We start from the raw sequence: 14,855 nt of genomic DNA, 5'->3' as shown, positions 1-14,855 counted from the left end.
AGGACAGCTACAGCCGTTGGACATATTTGGCATTCGATGATGGAAGAAATTTGTGAGAAAATTTTCAGATCTAGTTCTGCTGAATTTTCATGATGTCAGCCTCCACTTGAGAAATAACATAATCAATCTTCAATCACTAGTACATAATCAATTCTCTCCAGAAACGTTTTACAGTGTATTGAAATGTGCCTGGTACAAATCAGGGACTTCGAGGATTGTCCCTCACAATTTGTGAGTCCTGCTGAATTCTCCGTCATGTGTACTGTGTAAAGAAATTCCGTTCAATTTACGTGCAAGGCGTAAAAAAAAGTGTTAGCTATTTCTTTAGAGATTATCATTATTGTAATGATTTTGTATCATAATAATGAACTACTTATTATTTTCGATTGATAAGATAGGTGCATGTGAAACGGTAAACTAAAAAACAAAAGGAAACATGAATATAGAACGCAAAATAATGGTTTGAAATATAAAACCAAAGTAAGTAAAGAGAGTAATTTGAATAAAGACGAATGTTTAGGTATTTTATTTAGGTGTGTTGAAAATATTCTGGCAGAACATTACGTACAGCTTACTGCCCAAAAATGGTATTCCAGAAACTAGCTTCATTAAACATGGATCGATGTGCTTTGTGAAGGCTTTTTTAATATAAGTTGCAAAAAAATTTAGATTTTTCTGAATTAATTAATGGTGTGGCATAAGTTGCAAAATTCCAAGAAGTTATAAAATTTGATTAAGCTGTTTTCAGGCACATTAATTACATGACGACGAATGGTCAATTGCGAGAGAAATTACAATTACAGAGAACATCCTGAACGTTCCTGTACATCCCATGAAAATGATAATATTCGTAGGTGGTATAACTTTGATGTTATCGAGTTCCCCATCGAGATCCAGGACATATCTGAATTTGAGGCGCAGAATACCAGAGTATCGGTTCATGTTTATGGCCTGGAGAAGAAAAGTAAGTCAGATGAGCAAGACAGGCATATAGCTGTGGGTTCCATCCATTTTTCAAAATTTTCCAGTGAGCATGAGGTGCATATAAACATGCTACTCTTCTCTGAAGGTGATGATAATTATAATTTTATTTGGTTCAAAGACATGGCCTGAGTCATTTACAGTCAATTGTCGAAAAAAGGAACATAAAAAGCACATTTGCTTAAGGTGCCTGAATTGTTTTTCCTCAGACAAATTATTAGTGGCACACCTGGTAGATGGCGCTTCCAAAGACCCAGTACGTGTTATTATGCCTGCTGAGGAAGACAAATTCATAAAGATTAAAAATGCTCACCACCAGGAGCAGTGCCCATTTCTAATGTACGCCAACTTTGAATGCCTCCTCGCTCCTGTGGTCCACCGTGGAGGTGACCCCACGACCTCACATACCACCTTTACCAGAAAACACGTACTGTATGCTGCAGCATATCAAATTGTGACGTCTTATGATTCGAGTCTTAACCGCTAAAAATCTCATGTCGGGCGTAATATGCGGTTTGGCTGCTCACTGAGCTAGAAAAACTTTCATGGGTGGTTGATAAGCATCACAGCGCCAACGTTCCATGACCAAATCGAAGAATGAATATTTGTACAATAACGCAGCTGACTGTCATATTTGTGGGCTGCCGTTAGATAGAAAAGCGGAAACTCCTCGTAGGACCACTGTCATCTTACGGGGAAGTTCCGTGAGACAGCCCACAATATGTGCAATTGGAAGTACCGGTTACCAAGGCAAATACCCGTTTTCTTCCATAATTTAAGAGTGTGACGCTCACTCTGTAGTTGAGCACTTGGCTGATTTCGGCATGGAGAAAGATCAGGTCAGTGTCCTAACTGAGAGCGACGAGAAATACAGTTTATTCTCCAAACGAGTGAGGCCAAGAATTACGCTCCGCTTGCTTGACACGCTACGTTTTATGCAGGCGTCACTCCAGAAACTCGCTGAAATTCTACCTCAAATGGTTCTGTATATCACTCAAGGTGTATTCCCCGATGGGGAAAAGTTTCTACTTGTGACTAAGAAAGGGGTTTTCCCATATGAAAATGTGGACAGTACACCCCCTAAAACTCAACGAAACTAGGCTACTTGACATAACTGGATTCTCCAGCAACCTCACAGGCGATGCCATAATGGATGCAGAATATGAGCATGCTGTAAATGTCTGCTGGAAATTCAACATCTCTATTTTAGGAGAGTACACACTGCTTTCCACGGACACAAACGTGCACTTGCTTGCGGACGATTTCAAGAAATTCCAGAGTCTATGCATGACCACCTCTGGCTCCCGCCTTTTATTACACAGCACCTGGGTTGTCTTGGGACGCAGTACTCAAGAAAACGAATTGCAACATCGAATTATTTACCGATGCTGACATGCTTCGCTTCCTTGAGTGAAGGATCCGTTGGGAACTTCGTCCACAGGCATGTGAAGGCAAATAACCCAGGGATGAGTGACAGGTTCAATGTATCCCTTGACTCTTGTTACATGACGTACTTGGATGTAAATAACATATATGGGCACGACGTACAAAATCACTGCCGATTGGTGAGTTTTGATGGGTGGCCAAAGACGAATGCAAGGGGTCAGGTGAAAAAATCATGGGGGACGTTTGGCAGTTGATTCCGATGTAGGGTATGCGGTGGAGGCAGAACTCACATAACCTATTAGTTTGCATGATGCCCACGCCTTTTTTCGCTGTGTTCGGAGCACCTAGTTCTGCGAGGTGGCACCACCCCAAAACTGATGACAACACTGGGGAATAAAAGGATATACATTATTCATTATTACAATCTCCAGCAGTGTCTCTGCTTGGGAATTGAGCTGATTAGTATCACCCACACTATCTCCTTTAAATAGTCCCCCTGGTGGAATAAGGATATTGATTTGAATACGAGACAGAGAGCTTCCACGATAATTGACTTTCAGACAGATTGTTATAAGTTAGTCAATAACTCAATTCCGGCAAAACAATGGAAAATTTGGAAGCAACGACATGCAATTTTTATTAGAACCTAATGGGATAGGCGTTATGGCGTAAGAAAATGCACTGTCAGACCAAATTTTAGGTGGATTGCAATATTCAATAAGAACTTTGTTGCAGTAGAATTTAAGAAACCTCTTTGTATGGGAATGTGCATACTAAACCTATCCAAACTCTACATGTACCGCTTTCATAAGGAGTTTGCGAGAATTCATTTCGCAGATCCTAAGTTACTTTATGTGGATACGGATAACTTCGTCTATTTGGTGAAGAACTGTGATCCATATGCAGTAATGAGTTAATGCAGTAATAAATTCGACACGTCCTCATGCACAAACAGTAATCCATATGGTATTGTTCCACAGAACAAGAAGGTTATCGGCCTTATGATAGGCAAGGTGAATGGATTGCCTATTGTGTTGTTTCTAGATCTGTGATCGAAAATGTATGCGTATCACACATAGGACAGTGCCACCCAGAGTTGGGATAAAGGTGCACATCATATGGCATTGAGATCCCTCCCTATTAAAGACTATTTGCGGTGCCTGTACAGCGGTTTCTGCGGTGCTGCACTGCAGCCGCCACATATGGTATGGCAAACTAGTATTTGATCGAGAGGGGACAACGTGTACACTGTGCTACAGTCTAAAATCGGCCTCTCGCCTCATGACGCAAAAGGGTCATTTGCAATGACGAGGTTAAAACTCTCCCTTACTCACGGTACTCACTTGTAGCGAGAGAAAGGGTGAGGAACCCTGATTGAGTGAGAGGGAGAGAATGAGTAAGAGTGTGTGTGTCTGTGTGTGTGTGTGTGTGTGTGTGTGTGTGTGTATCTGCAGAGTAGTAGTATGACTCTTTTATCATAGTGAAAGTAACGTAATTTTGTGTGTGTGTGTGTGTGTGTGTGTGTGTGTGTGTGTGTGTGTGTGCGTGCGTGTGTGTGGTGAGATATTTATGTATACTATTTACACATGTATATAGACACACACACACCATGTGTGGAAAAATAATATAAACGTCTCTCCGCAGTGCCGTATGATTGTTAGCCGCACGTACCATATGATTGTTCGCCTGCCTGGGTTACTTTCCTTCAAGTGGATTCTCCCAACATTCCACTGTTTCGTTTATCTCAGCCAGCGTCAGTAGTATCGTTGGTGTGTGTCCCTATGTGTTGACGTGAACGTTTAAGTTTAGCTCCTTTCTCCGTCTGTTTCGTTTTTATAAAATGCTAACCATTGAAGAACGTGTGTTTTAGTCGAACAAGTGTTCAAAGCTGGCGGTAAATACACAGTTTCAGTTCGTCAAACATTTAATTCAGTTTTCCCAGAGACAACACTCCCACATAGTGATACTGTGCCGGATTATTAGCAAATTATGAAGTACGGGTTCAGTGACAGATGCACTGAGAAGTGGTCGTCCTAGCGTTTTGTCTGAGGATAAACTACTCGATATTTCCGATAAAATGTCCATGAGTCCGAACAAGTCAGTAAAAAAACTCGCCCAGGAAATCGATGTTAGTGTTGGAACGGCCTACACATCTGTAAGGAAGAAATTAGAACTTTTCCCATACAAAGTGAAAGTCGTGCAAGAACTGAAAAATACTGATCATGGCAAGACCTAACACAGCCTGACTTTTTCTTCTGGGGTGCAGCGAAAGCAACTGTCTGTAAAAACCGTCCAAAATCCATCGATGAACTGAAAACTGCAATATCCACATTCACTGCTTCTGTTACAGAAGAAATGTTACAGCTTGTGTCTGGAAACATGATTAGGCGAATTGAATTGTGTATTCAACAGCAGGGGGGACACTTTCAACATTTAATGTGAAAATTTGTAAGTAAAAATGAATATTCAATAAATTAATAACTTGTATTTCACCGAGTTTCATTTCGGTATATTTACTGCCATACAGCACGTATGGCTAACAATCATACGGCACTGTGGAGAGACATATTTGAACACCCTGTATATGCATACTATGTGCATGAAAAAGTAAAAAAATGTTTCAAAAACTTAAAATAGCATAAACTAAAAACTATATTTATTAAAAAAAGCATGAACATACGTGTACCCTGTATATATATATATATATATATATATATATATATATATATATATATATATATATATATCAACTGCTATATATATAATGTGCGTCTTGTAAATAGGATAGTTTATCAGTTTTCACATGCCACTAGCCATCCAAGTCAGATTAGTTTTTAAGTGTATACGATATATCCATGTAGCTAACAGTCCATCAGAATCACTAGTATTGTGAAAACGTTTGCTATTGGGGCTGTGAAAAATAGTTTCTGAGTGTACACAGTCCATCAGAATAATTGAAAAAACTACGCTACTGCGACTGCAGAATTTAGTTGCAGTAGTAGTAATAAAAATATCTCCACAATAGGAATTAGCGTAGATTAATATCTGGAAAAATTACGTTCGCATCCAGTGCTGCTGAGAAAATAAAATAAAATATACTCGACCAGTGTTACTGTTGTAGCGTATAAATTAAAGGTGTCTCTGCACTGCAAAAGCAGAGTCGAATTGTACCTCTAGAACTATATTGTACCTCAAGAGCTGAATTGTAATCTCAAGAACTGAACTGTATTTCTGTTAACTGAATAAACGAAAAAATTCGTTACCATACATCATTTCTGTTGTTATTTACAAAAAGACTATCCCCTATTGCATTATGAATGTGTATATATATAGGCTGTGCATGGTAAAAATGACATTAGTGATTTTGAAGATGAATGCTAGGTGATGAGGCGAAGTTTAAGACAGAGAAAAACAACATATATGTAAAACAGTCGCATGGAACTATGCCTGCCATGCAGCATGAATTGGGTTATAGGAGTAGGAGGCACATGACTGCGTCCACTTCCAAAGACATATAGCAAACATGTCTAAAATTATATCTCCTGTGCTTGAAGAAAACGACAGACGTAGTATCTGGACGAAACTGTATACTATCAAACCGGGAACAGGGTGAAGAGAAATTGTACACATATTATAAGGTCAAAAATCATTTATTTCTCATCTGACTTGAAAGTAATTTTAAGTTTTGATAAGCGGCCACAGCAACAATATTTTCACACATCTTCTTCTTGAGTCGGTGGAGAGCTGGACACACTGTAAAATACTATATCTCGAATAGCAGCAAACTTGAAGATTCGACCCATCCATGTGATCTTCTCCTTCCCCTTCATGTAGATGATGATATGCGTGTGGTCGAATAGTCGAAGTGAAGTCGCCATATCTTTATAGGGTATGGCAGGATCACCCAGTGCTTTCTATGGTAGAAATGTGTCAAGCACTTTGCGCTCTTCCGTGTTTTACCGCACTTCACATCCTTGAAAAACCTCAGTGATGCAATGTTTGCTGAGAATGTCTCTATTATTCAAGCATCAGGTGTGTACTCTATGAATGCAACATCTTTAAATATGAACTGTCTGTGCTCATCGTCATAGAAACCCTGAGCCTCTGCAATGATTTTCACAACGTGAGATGATATTGTGGAATGCTCTAGGTATGGTGCAGCGCCTGTTCATTTATACAGCTCGCTGCACAACACCGGTGAGTGGGCAGTAGTTAATCACGTAGTCATGTTCATATGCCTATAGGTCCAAAATTAATTATCTCGTTCTGTTTTGAGCAGTTTATTATGATGATCAGTGATAGCTCCTTGAATTTCTGTGGATTGAGTAGACATGCTCCTCCTTCTTCTACAGCACTTTCATAGTAAGAAGCACGAAACTCCGCGTACATGTATACATGAATACATTTGTAGCCCACTGCAGGTGTAAACTGTTATACGAGCAGAATTCAGAATTCAGGTAGACTTTGGAATTACTTAATTTTCAGTTGTCGAATACAGTAGTCATTTGCTATATTTCCTATTCTACCAGTCTGAAATGCAACTTAATTTTCAGTTGTCCAATACAGTAGAATCATTTGCTATATTTCTTATTCTACCAGTCTGAAATGCAAGTGTGATGAGTCTAGATGTCTCCAGCTGCGAAGAGATTTTAATAGCCCATGTTTGTGTGCTTGCAGTCGGTAGCACTGGGTACTCTAAAAACACCCAAGAACGAACCGTTAGTGATAGAAATGTATTGGAATTCAGAACTTTTAAAAGTCTCATACGCTCCTCATCTGATACACTGATGTGAGGCATTTTCCACATTATTTTGCTGATTGTGATCATATTCTCCTCCCGAGCTCCTTGAATGTATGAGTTATTGTTCGTCGCTCTCCATACCAGAATAAATTCCTGTTTAGCATTTGGCAATCTGTGTCATGTCCTCAAAATAGCACATAAGCATTTTTAGAGGTATGCATGCAGTAAATCATTTGTACTCTGCAACTGTTCTATCCACTATCATCTATGAACAATCCCGCATTTTCTAAACCATTTAAATCCGTGGGTGATACAGAGACACATGTTTTAAGGGTTGATGTTATACCAACATTGCACGCACCGTCGATCTCAGACCCACTGATTTCATAGCGTATCTCTTGAAACAGGAATGCTAAAGCATTACGTGTAAGCTTGGACCCTACTGTAGAGCTGTCGTTGGTTTTCTTGGATGATCCCTCCAGATATATGAAACACTTGCATGGAAGCGCCAGCGAGTCTAGTTGATGGATGACAATCCTAATTTCATCATTTTTGTTAAATGTGGTTGAAGCATAAAGTTTATGCGCGAAATATTCCTAATGTATAATTCGCTCATCATACTCTACTGGACTGGTTACACTGAATGAGGACGTCATTGCTAGACTTCAAGCCAACTGATTTAAGAAAGTTGTAGTTTGTATGTGTTATCACTTTGCGGTTCAGTAGCGAAATGACCTGCTGTGGATTGCGTGCACTGGTTTTACACAGTATGCCTATCCTACTTAGATGTAATCATATAATGATTTCCTCAACACGAAAGTCAACAAGTTGATTATTCTGGCCCACAATACTCAACTCCAAATAGTCCAATGTCTGAACTGTTACTGGAATGTGTATTGCATTGGTGGGCGTCTCGACAATCTTACACCCTTTATGCAGCTAATGGGAAGAATCCGTAAATAGTATGAATCAGACTATCGTTGAGACAGGAGTTCGTTGCAATTTCATACTCGACTCGGATTGTGCTGATGGGCAGTGTATCCACAGTCTGATCTAACTTGTAAAATTTACTAGGATCCTTCTTCGAAACCTGTCCTTTTGTGAAACCCAGTAGACGCCCTATTGAACCTTTTTGGTTATAGTCAATTGTGGCATTCACAGTCCTTATTTCAGATTTAAGTGTATTGATGTTTGCACGTAGCTCAATAGCTTTCCCAGACTGTTTTAAGACTTCGTTTAAATCATCTATATCGTATCCACCAGGCTGTATTTCCACAATGTCTTTTTCACCATTAGTGTCCAGATGCAGTTTCTTGTTAGACCCGGTAAAATTTGCGATGCTGTTGTACAACTCCAGTCCAGACACTTCATTCACCTGTGCTCAAATCAATTCGTGGAAAGTAATCTGTACGTAATACAGATGATCGTTCTTTTAAAGTCAAAGTGTACGACATTGCATCAGAACCTCAACTGATGAAGAAATACTTAAAGCTCTTCCTTATACATTCTTCTTCTTCTTTGTAAACGGCTAGAGAAACGTGATGCAGAGATGTCCGCAGAGTTGTGTATTAAAGTTCTGATAGCATCGAAAATTGTAGAACACACGTCTCCTGCGAGTGACGTATAGTTGTAATTCTTCTGGCGGTTGCAGGTCACCAAATGAGTCGAAATAGTACATGGTATTTGCATTTTTCATACATATGGCACCTTGGGGGTTACGGGACCTCCATCAACACCTAAATTCACAATACCACATTCACCAGTTTCCCACATAGCCTTTGGTAATGTATCCTGCATAAACACACTACAGAATCTTGCAATGTTGAATTTTTTTCTAACAAAATTAAGATCAGTATTTGTGAGTGGTCCATCTGGTAGGACTGCTAATGTTTTTTTTTTTATTTATGAATAGACCAAGCCCTTTTCTGTATGGTTTCAAGTATAATCCTTTTCCGATGGCTTTGGCTTCCATCTTGCGGTTATGTCTTCTTGGTTCTTGTAACTGTGTTTGGAATTTTGCGCGTTCTTGACTGTTCGAGCAACAGTTGCAGCACCATCAGTGAGGGACCCTACCACCGAGAGGGATGAGGAATGGAAGAAAACCATCAAACGTCTGGGTATTAGTAGACCTCAAGGAGCTTTAACCATATCTCTTCTTCTTCCTGCACCTTTCTCCTTCAGAGCTTTTTTAGCTGTATACATCACTGTCAGGATACAGTTCTTCAAATACCTCTACTTTGCACCCTTCTTTCCTTCTTCTTCTTTTTGTTTGGTGCACAATGTGCAACATTAATAGATCACTTGAAATTCATCACTCCTAAACCCAACATGGTTTTATCAACTACAAATACTGCAATGTGTTGACCTATACCAATATCCTTTCATCTTTATATCGCCTTAATCTTATAAGCTAAAATCCTATCTGCAATGTGACTACTTGGGATATCTTTATTTGCAGTGTATGCAATGTCATGTTCCATACACACTTTGTTGAGGAGATTAATACCCTTATTACCTCCTGCCAGGTGTATTTGAAGCGTTGTTCCAAGTCCACTGTAGTTCTAACCTGGAATGTGTAATTCCATTGGTAGTTTGTCTAGAATGTCACCACCTCATCTAATGCGTCTCCTAGCAAGCATGTTATGGTACTTTGGTGGTTGCAGACTGTGCGCCCCATTATATAGCAAATCGTTAGCATCAATCCAAGCCTTTTGTGCTCCAGAAAAACCAAGCCATTTGACTAGCATTGTATTTCCCCGATGTCTTATGTCTCTCTCCACGAGAAACACATCCAGTTCAGAGCTTTACTGCAATTCCTGCAATTTCTTCACCTCTACTGTCCTTCAAGATATAAGTTCCAGGATTCGTTTTTTGCCTATTTGAAACTAAATATCTCTGTTGACCAGTTTGGTAGGTAAGATTTCTCAAATGCTGTCTTGTGTTTTGAGATACACTGTGTGATCAAAAGCATCCGGACACCTGGCTGAAAATGACTTACAAGTTCGTGGTGCCCTCCATCGGTAATGCTGGAATTCAATATGGTGTTGGCCCACCTTTAGCCTTGATGAAAGCTTCCACTCCCACAGGCATACATTCAATCAGGTACTGGACGGTTTCTTGGGGAATGGCAGCCCATTCTTCATGGAGTGCTGCACTGAGGAGAGGTATCACTGTCGGTCGGTGAAGCCTGGCATGAAGTCGGCCATCCAAAACATCCCAAAGGTTTTCTATAGGATTCAGGTCAGAACTCTGTGCAGGCCAGTCCATTACAGGAATGTTATTGTCGTGTAAGCACTCTGCCACAGGCTGTGCATTATGAACAGGTGCTCAATCGTGTTGAAAGATGCAATCGCCATCCTCGAATTGCTCTTCAACAGTGGGAAGCCAAAAGGTGCTTAAAACATCAATATGGTCCTGTGCTGTGATAGTGCCACACAAAACAACAAGGGGTGCAAGCACACTCCATGGAAAACACGACCACACCATAACACCACCGTCTCCGAATTTTACTGTTGCCGCTACACACACTGGCAGATGATGTTCACCAAGCATTCACCATACCCACACCCTGCCATCGGATCGCCACATTGCGTATCGTGATTCGTCACTCCACACAACGTTTTTCCACTGTTCAATTGTCCAATGTTTACGCTCCTTACACCAAGTGAGGCGTAGTTGGGCATTTACCGGCATGATGTGGTTCTTATGAGCAGCCGCTCGACCATGAAATCCAAGTTTTCTCACCTCCCGTTGAACTGTCATAGTACTTGCAGTGGATCCTGATTCAGTTTGGAATTCCTGTGTGATGGTCTGGATAGATGTCTGCCTAGTACACATTACGACCCTCTTCAACTGTCAGCGGTCTCTGTCAATCAACAGATGAGTTCAGCCTGTATGCTTTTGTGCTGTACGTGTCCCTTGACGTTTTCACTTCAGTATCACGTCGAAAACAGTGGACCTAGGGACGTTTAGGAGTGTGGAAATCTCGCATACAGTCGTATGACACAAGTGACACCCAATCATCTGGCCATGTTCGAAGTTCGTCAGTTCGTGGAGTGCCCCATTCTGTTCTCTCACAATGTTTAATGAGTTCTGAGGTCGCTGATATGGAGTACCTGGCAGTAGGTGGCAGCACAATGTGCCTAATATGAAAAACGTATGATTTTGGGGTGTCTGGATACTTTCGATCACATAGTGTATGTAGCAAATCACCTACATTAAATTTCTGTTTGCGTGCATCCAGCACTTTAATTCGATAGAACACCATACCCATGAGTCCATTACACGAACATCGATTGGTTTCATTTTTATTGTGCTATGTTTGGTTCGATTATACTGAGCAGTTATTTCTGGGAGGATATCTGTCCATTTATATAAGCCGCACATCCACGTTTGGCCCTTTATTGCACTATTCAGGCTTTCCACAATACTTGCTTTCAGGTGTGTGAATGTTGAGTTGTGATATATTCCATGCTGCTGCATCAGGATCTTGAAATACCTTTCGTAAAACAATCCACTGTGATCAATTCGGAGATTGTGTGGGATCGACTCATCCCTGTCTGCAGCAAATGCTCAAACACATCCGCAACATTTCTCACTATTTTTGTTTTAACAGGTAATGCCCAGGCAAATTTGGACTATGTATTAATAACCATTAAAGATGTTTGAATCCTGTGTGAACATTCCTTCACATCTATAAGATCAGCCTGCTATAAGTCATCCAAATCTCTAATCATAACATGCCTATGAGGGTATGTTTTGCATGCTGGTTTGTGCATTGGCTCTGAGCACTATGCGACTTAACTTCTGAGTTCATCAGTCGCCTAGAACTTAGAACTAATTTAACCTAACTAACCTAAGGACATCACACACATCCATGCCCGAGGCAGGATTCGAACCTGCGACCGCAGCGGTCGCTCGGCTCCAGACTGTAGCGCCTAGAACCGCACGGCCACTCCGGCCGGCTGGTTTGTGCAGTCTCCATACTTATTCAATAGTTCTTCTCTCTCTAAGTTCAGAGATTACTGAAACAGCCTCATTCAAATGAGCTGTATGACCTGCAGCAACTGATGCCATGAACATGCATAGTCGGTCTACACTCCTGGAAATGGAAAAAAGAACACATTGACACCGGTGTGTCAGACCCACCATACTTGCTCCGGACACTGCGAGAGGGCTGTACAAGCAATGATCACACGCACGGCACAGCGGACACACCAGGAACCGCGGTGTTGGCCGTCGAATGGCGCTAGCTGTGCAGCATTTGTGCACCGCCGCCGTCAGTGTCAGCCAGTTTGCCGTGGCATACGGAGCTCCATCGCAGTCTTTAACACTGGTAGCATGCCGCGACAGCATGGACGTGAACCGTATGTGCAGTTGACGGACTTTGAGCGAGGGCGTATAGTGGGCATGCGGGAGGCCAGGTGGACGTACCGCCGAATTGCTCAACACGTGGGGCGTGAGGTCTCCACAGTACATCGATGTTGTCGCCAGTGGTCGGCGGAAGGTGCACGTGCCCGTCGACCTGGGACCGGACCTCAGCGACGCACGGATGCACGCCAAGACCGTAGGATCCTACGCAGTGCCGTAGGGGACCGCACCGCCACTTCCCAGCAAATTAGGGACACTGTTGCTCCTGGGGTATCGGCGAGGACCATTCGCAACCGTCTCCATGAAGCTGGGCTACGGTCCCGCACACCGTTAGGCCGTCTTCCGCTCACGCCCCAACATCGTGCAGCCCGCCTCCAGTGGTGTCGCGACAGGCGTGAATGGAGGGACGAATGGAGACGTGTCGTCTTCAGCGATGAGAGTCGCTTCTGCCTTGGTGCCAATGATGGTCGTATGCGTGTTTGGCGCCGTGCAGGAGAGCGCCACAATCAGGACTGCATACGACCGAGGCACACAGGGCCAACACCCGGCATCATGGTGTGGGGAGCGATCTCCTACACTGGCCGTACACCACTGGTGATCGTCGAGGGGACACTGAATAGTGCACGGTACATCCAAACCGTCATCGAACCCATAGTTCTACCATTCCTAGACCGGTAAGGGAACTTGCTGTTCCAACAGGACAATGCACGTCCGCATGTACCCCGTGCCACCCAACGTGCTCTAGAAGGTGTAAGTCAACTACCCTGGCCAGCAAGATCTCCGGATCTGTCCCCCATTGAGCATGTTTGGGACTGGATGAAGCGTCGTCTCACGCGGTCTGCACGTCCAGCACGTACGCTGGTCCAACTGAGGCGCCAGGTGGAAATGGCATGGCAAGCCGTTCCACAGGACTACATCCAGCATCTCTACGATCGTCTCCATGGGAGAATAGCAGCCTGCATTGCTGCGAAAGGTGGATATACACTGTACTAGTGCCGACATTGTGCATGCTCTGTTGCCTGTGTCTACGTGCCTGTGGTTCTGTCAGTGTGATCATGTGATGTATCTGACCCCAGGAATGTGTCAATAAAGTTTCCCCTTCCTGGTACAATGAATTCACGGTGTTCTTATTTCAATTTCCAGGAGTGTATTAGCTCAGTGGGGTGTCAGAACATATGTATTGTGGGATTCGATTATTCAGTGCTTTATGCTCAATGTCAATACCATCACTACAGCTGCTCTTGCTGTTGTTTTTGTTTGACTTCTGGTTAAGACGGTGTTACAACTCAGGGAACATATATGTTGAAAGCACCGATGATGGTTGTTAATCAGTTGAAATCGATTTGCAAAAGTAAATAAAGAAAACATGATTTTGTGACATGTTGCTGCTTATTTCGTAATTTTATGGTTTACATTCACTGTACAACTTGGGAATCATATGGAGCCCACCATTCTGAATAATTTTTTTTTGGGGGGGGGGGGGGGGGTTCTTAGGAAAATAAGACTCATTAAGCCAGGTGGGCTCTCAAATTGTCTGTCACCAGTCTGTATTGTATCATCAGTTAGATTTATAGGCTGCATACCTATTCCGTACGGTCTTCCCCTGATGATGCCAAAAGTCTTATCCATCTCGCCAGGAGCATGAGAGATAATGAATTCGTCAATAGCAACACCACCGTTATTGTGTGGTTTTTGTTTTTGCTGAGAGCTGCCTGAGTGAGTCAGTAACCAGTTCTGCACTCTGCATTCAGCACTCTGTCCCTGCACTAACACAGGATCGTTTTTCTGGGATGGGTCATACATCAGTGATCAGAACTGTCCCCCATCTTACTGTAGTTTAGGACCACTAGCAGCATTAGTAGTGTTTGGAGCAGACTGTACATCTTTGTCACACAAATCAATGAGTGGACTCTGTGTCCTGTTCCAGGAAGTGGGTTATGTGTGGAACCTTCCTATCCACAGGATCTGCACTCTGTCCCTGCACTACCACGGAGGTGTTCTGATGGGATGGGTCAAATGTTGGTGACTTGTACTGACCTCAATCTTGCTGTTGCTTAGGACCACCAGCAGCGTCTGAAACGTTAGGAACAGTCCAGACGTCTTCATCACCCAAATTGATGGGTGGGGTGGACAATAACAGCTTCTTGTCCTGCTCCAGCAAGTGGACTATGTGCACTACAGGATCCCACATGGTCGCTGCTGGTTCAGACATGCTGGAGGTTGTTGCAACCACAGGTCCAGAGGTCGGTGCAGGTCTCGACAAGATGGTGGCTGAGGTTGCTGCTGATATGGATGTGGCAGAGGTAGACATGTTGGCACTCATCCCTACAGGCTTCCATGTGACGAAAGTTATTGCTGAACAAAGAGGAGGATGAAT

This window comes from Schistocerca piceifrons, chromosome 2, assembly GCF_021461385.2.
Source record: "Schistocerca piceifrons isolate TAMUIC-IGC-003096 chromosome 2, iqSchPice1.1, whole genome shotgun sequence".
NCBI lineage: Eukaryota > Metazoa > Arthropoda > Insecta > Orthoptera > Acrididae > Schistocerca > Schistocerca piceifrons.
The sequence above is the reverse complement of the archived record's forward strand: the minus strand, read 5'-3'. Positions refer to the sequence as shown.